The following is a 6,000-nucleotide window of genomic DNA, read 5'->3' on the forward strand; positions in this document are numbered from 1 at the left end:
GGCGCCGATGCAGCAGACGGCCCCTACGCGAACACCCAGCCGACGGGGAGCGCTCCGGCGCTTTCCGCGCACTTCCTCCACAGGCCAGGGACGCGGGGACAGTAGCGCGTTCCAGCGGGGCACGAGCACCGCGAGCGAGGACCGCTCACCGGCCGCCACACCAGCTGAACACGAGGAGCAGGAGCGAGGGTACGCCCACCCTCGTCGTCACTTTGTGGTGTCGTTAGGGCTGCTACCAGGGACCCCTGTACTGCAGGCCGACACACGTGGTCAATAAGACACTGGACAAGTGTGGTAGGGTTTGCTCCGTCACCGCTGCCGTGGCTCTTCTGCCGACGTGCACGCGTGACGTCATATTTATTGGGGGCTAAATGCACGTGACCTGACGCGCACGCCATCGCGTGTCACGTCAGGGATACTATCGCGACACTACAAGCAGGCAACACTATACCTTGTGATATTACGGAGATACATGGCAGTTCATAAGGCAGTTCTTAATGCAATCGGTGATTTGACTTCTGTTGCAAATCTGCTGAAACGAGATTCATTCTCCAAGTGAAACTCTGCGTAGAAATTAGCAATTAAAAAGATAATCAGACCCAGGGTAACACATTATTCAGGAACTCTATATTTCGAAGACAACATTCGTGGCCTCTCGTGTATCCCCCGTTAAATCTACCCCTGGAGTCACTAGTAGCTCTCATCTTAAACAGGGGGGGGGGCGGTTCACTAGGTCTCAGAATAAGGGCTTTGTAAGGAGATCCCGTTTACCCACAAGTATCAGTGGATCACAATCAACTCGGAGACCCTTTGCCATAGCAATAACGAACCTCCAGGCACACCGCCTCCAACTGACTTTAACAACACCTTATGTTCACCCTCGAATGCTACATCCTCTTGCCCCTTCCATATCACCTTCGCTCCACCCATGATCGCTACAGGCCTCCTGCCTCCACTCATTATTACCATGGGTCACTCCCCCGCCATATACGTCTGCCAAAGTCCCCATCTACCCCCATGACACACACACATTCCACATCCCCAAGTGTTATTACTACAGTGACCTCTACCTGCGGTTTTCACATGTTCCACTCTTGTTCCACGGCTACCACAAAAATGGCCCTGCATCAAAGACATGCACAATGGCAACAAACTACTTGTGGCTGTCACAGGTCCCCAGAAATTCTGGAAGTTCCAGGCCCCAGCAGCGCTGGTTGTCACACGCAATCTGCATATCACAAGCAGGCTGTTCTCAACACAGCTGTCATAGAACCCCTACCCAACCCATCCCACCACCCAAATATTATAGTCCAATACCATTTCCAAAAAAGCTGCACATACCAACACTCGCCATTGCTATAAAGCCTTCCTACTCCCCAAGCTAGTAAACACTTAAGACGCCACGACCAACTGACCACTACTTACAAGGAACATCCGTGAATTCAGTCTAAAGTCGGTTGCCCGTTGTTGATCTTTCAACGAATGACATTACTTTTCCATGCCAGTACTTCCGGGTCGCATGACAGCCAATTCCATGGCTGGGCATATTGTAGGAGTTGTCTGGCACTGGGAGGGTATCGTAATGTGTAAGGGGATCTAGGAATGGCGCATTGGTGGCATATCAACCAATCCTAGTGCGCAGGACACAATCCAGCGGTGCTCATTGGTTAAGAGTCCAAGCGTGCCTCTGTGGTGTACAAACACTGTCAGAGTCGGTAGACAGGCACCTTGCGGTTTGGACTTGGTTAGAAGGGGGGACCCACGGCGAGTCTGTCGTTGTTTAAGGGAAAATTGAGCAGGGCGGTCATAATTGATTTCAGCTCGCTTAGGCCCTGCTGCCACTTACCCGCTATTCTGGAGTTTAGCGGTGTGTTGTGGCAGTATGAAACAGGTGCACAATACAAACTTGATAAGGATAACGGAAGGGCACCTCACGACTGAAAACCGACGCGGGGTTGGCCCAGATCACCATGCTGACCACGTTTCTCCGACTCGGGTCAGGTTGGTGACATATGCGTTTAGCAACTGTCTATAATGAAGCATTTAAGGACACCTGCATTTTCATGAGTGACACGGGTTCTTCTCCGAGACAACAGATACATTTCAGTTATCACGTGGACTAGCTATCAGACAAGTAAGGTCAGATGGAAAACAAGGGGTAGTTCACGTTCTACAGCTTAGCACCCACAGATCTGCCAGGCTTCGGTGTTGCTTAAGGTCAGAGTTTGTCTGCACTGATAATGGCGCGTGTTAATTATCCCAAGTCTTCGCAGTTTGTCTCACTCGCCGTTAAATTCCGCGCTTACTTCCCCTTTCAAGCTCAAAAGCAGCATCGTTGCCTCCTCACCTGTGCTACTAACTCTATTGCCCACTCTTCTCCCTGCTGACGTTTAAGCCTCCTCTTGTACAAAAGTGTCTCACTCGAACATGCTGTGATTCCTCTGACAACGGGGCAAGAACTTTCATAGCCAATGAAAGGATCCCTTCTTCTCTCGCAGGCGGGCCCCGCGGGTCAGGAACCAATAGAATCTCTTGATACCCAGGAGACGCTAGGAGGCTCTGCGCTGTTGAGTTCTTACAAATACTTTTGCGGTGTGCAGAACCAGTTGGGATTTGTAGTCTTCTGTTTGAGACGCTATGAAGAGAGACTTGAACCCAGGGCTTTAAGTGGGCCGGGTCTCACGGTGATGAGCACCGGCAATTTTTTAAAGGGGACCTAGAAACGGGTCTCTAGCAGGCTCTGTTTTGTGCCCGGCCATAGGCTGGGCGTTTTTACCCGGACTGCAGTGACAGCAGGCATATCTATGTGCGCGTGCTCACACTGCTCACTTCTCACCAGTGGAGAAGTTGCCAGGTGAGCGTTGTAGGGGAAGGGAAATCCTTTAAAGAGAGTCATATGCTCTCGGGATTTCCCTTCTCTTTTTGAAACTCAGGAGCAGTAATATCGCCATGGTGTCAACAGGGCTATAAGTGGAAGTTTTTCCAATATTATATACAAGCCACAGTTGCTGCGTATTTAGTTTATGCAACTAACACCCTTTGACAACGCCAAAAGTCCTGACTTGTTGTAGGTATGATGTTACTTGTTGTATCATATATCTGGATCCAATGAGAGAAACCGCAAAATACAAGTCGGGTGGCACACTATGCTAAGTACAGATTTTTAGTTTACCTGTTTTAAGCCATGCCCCTAATTACATTGGCCATGCCCCTTCGAGAGGGCCCCCCCCCCCATTTTTTCATCCCACTTAAAGGCCTGCTTGAACCCTTCGTCGACTTAAGAGCTCGAACTTAGAATGGCAGTCAAATATGTCCCCTTGAAGGTACTTTAGTGGTTGACGTTTCTCAGCAGAGTTTTTCTTGCAGAAAAGGAAGAGCCTATTAAATGCAGATTTTCCACATTTAGAAATGGGTAGAAAATCATGATTTTAATAAAGGCGCGGAGGCCAATATTATGCATTACCCTTTTATTGCTCCCCAGACAGCAGCAACAAATAAACAATAGAATCAGAACACCACCATATTCTTAGAACACAGAACATGCATAAATACACAGAACTGGCAGCCATCTTCCTCTTTGTGTGCTGCGAAGAATCCAGAAATAAAATCCAAAGTCTCTTATTAAATAGTAACAAAGTTCAACTTTCTTCCCAATGACTTCCATGAATATTTATTTCCTTCTCCTTTTCCTTGATCCTGCATAACAAAGAAAGAAAAACATTAATAAATCAGGGAGGGAACCGTGGAGGGATAATATTAGCCTCCGTGCCTTTATTAAAATCATGATTTTCTACCCATTTCTAAATGTGGAAAATCTGCATTATACATCAAGGCCCGGAGGCCAATATTATGCATGTTCAAAGCTCACCTAAAACTTTATCCAAGACATTTTCCACAGGCTTAAAATAGAACTTCATAAATGTAGACTCATTACTCCTATCTGCAGCCTTCATAATCCCACCTAAACTAAAACCTCTCATATACGCCTTTGATGCCATAGCTCCTCTAACTGAATGAGCTCCAAAAACACTAATATCTATTCCAGACCTCAACATTACTTCTCTCACCCACCTTGCCAACGTAGGCGTTGATACTGGTCTAAAAGGCTTCTTATAAGAAATTAAAAGTAGTGAACTTCCTCCTTGCCTTAAAGTTAAAGTCCTTCTTTCATATTCCCTCAAACACCGTACTACACACAAATTGTCATTTCCCTCCAGATTTGGCTAGAAAATAGTTCTAGACATGCTCTTCGTTCTTTTCCTTAACTCAAAACACACCCCCTCAGGTTGATAACACCTAGAATCTACCTCCAATGCCTTTATATCAGAAACCCTTCTACAAGACACCAAACAAAGAAGCATTGCCATCTTCCAAGATAGACATCTCATATCCATTGTAATATTATTCCCCCAGCTATCCAATTCTTTCAGAACCAAAGAAACATCCCATAATGCACCATATTTTGCCTTTGGGGGTAAAATCAACCTTACACTCTTAACCAATCTTTTGACCATCACATTCTGCCCAACAGGCATACTGTCCACCAAAACATGACCCGCTGAAATCGCTGATCTGCTAATATTAACTGTATTGTAAGCAAGACCTAACTTATACAATTCTGACAAATATTTTACCGCTTCCACTACAGGTGCTGATACGGTATCCAAATTCCTCCTAAAACACCAATCAGACCATCTTCTCCAAGCTGACCTATAAACCTTTGTCGTTCCCTTAGACCATGAATCAGCTATAAGAACCTCAGCCTCCTTCGATAACCGCTGCACTTGCCACACTCTCCTGAAATCAGCCACGCCACTAGTCTCAACTGACCCCTCATCACTAAATCGTGAACATTCCCTTCTGGATCCAGATTTATCTCCCTTAAATCCGGTAAAAACACCGGATGCTCTATCAACAGATCCATCATATCTGGAAACCACACTTGACTCCTCCAAAATGGCGTTAAAATCACCATCTCTGCCCTCTCCTGACTTTCATCAGAGTTCTCTGAATCAATGAGAATGGGGGAAAAGCATAACTTCTCCCCGCGCTCCAATCCTGAAGAAAAGCATCTATTCCCTTTGCTTCCGGATCTGGTCTCCAGCTGTAAAACTCCCTCATCTGACAATTCAGTCTGTCCGCAAAAAGATCCACCTGAAAAGGATCCCATCTCTTCTCCAACTTCAAAAAGATCTCCCTCTGAAGTCTCCAATTGCTCACCTCTCTGAGATACCTTGAAGACCAATCCGCTTCTACGTTGCACAGACCTGGAATATATTGAGCCAGGACTACAATCTCCTTCTCTAAGGAAAAATTCCAAAAATCCTTTGCCAACTCTGCTAGACCTCTCGACCGTGGTCCTCCCAGCTTGTTCACATACCTTACTGCCGACAAGTTGTCCATCTTTAACAACACACAACATTTCACGCTGTCCTTCATGAAGCTCTTTACAGCAAACGACCCTGCTAGAAGCTCCAGACAATTTATATGCATCTCCTTCTCCTCCCTTGACCACTTGCCCCCTGTCGAAACCAAACCACATCTTGCTCCCCATCCTTAAAAACTCGCATCCGATTCTATCTCTACCTCTGGTACCTCCACGAAAATTGCCCTGCCATTCCAAGCCTCCAGATTCATCATCCACCACTTCAATTCGTCCTTCGATTCCAAGTTCAATACAATTTTCTGTGAATATTTCGCCCCCCTCCTTAAATGTAAAGACTTCAATCTCTGTAATGCCCTGTAATGTAGAGGGGCCAGAAAAATCACTTGAATTGATGCTGACAATAGACCCAGCAACCGAGCTAACTGTCTCAACGTAATCCATTCCGACTTCATTACTCTTCCCACTTCCTTCCTTATTTTCCTCACCTTCAACATTGGTAATTTCAACAAACATTCCAATGTCTGTATCTGAAAACCTAAAAATTGAATTGTCTGCTGAGGATCCACACAAGACTTCTCCCTGTTCACCACAAAACCTAGATCCTCTATTACTTT

The 6,000-nt window shown here is 46.2% G+C and overlaps 1 protein-coding gene across 8 annotated transcripts in view; it reads right to left on the reverse strand.

Annotated features, from left to right (window-relative positions):
- Positions 1-2,472, reverse strand: part of WDTC1 (WD and tetratricopeptide repeats 1) — a 475,018-nt gene extending 472,546 nt beyond the window's left edge. For 2 of the 8 annotated variants that reach the window (XM_085647700.1, XM_085647694.1), the window contains exon 1: positions 2,348-2,472. The gene's annotated coding sequence lies outside the window, so the exon portion shown is untranslated. Of the gene's footprint in view, positions 1-1,425; positions 1,562-2,347 lie in introns of those variants that run through there. The other 6 variants (XM_085647701.1, XM_085647696.1, XM_085647697.1 and 3 more) reach the window with 3 other exon arrangements.
- Positions 2,473-6,000: the final 3,528 nt, after the last annotated feature.

This window comes from Triturus cristatus, chromosome 3_2 (genome assembly GCF_964204655.1).
Source record: "Triturus cristatus chromosome 3_2, aTriCri1.1, whole genome shotgun sequence".
NCBI classification, from domain to species: Eukaryota; Metazoa; Chordata; class Amphibia; order Caudata; family Salamandridae; genus Triturus; species Triturus cristatus.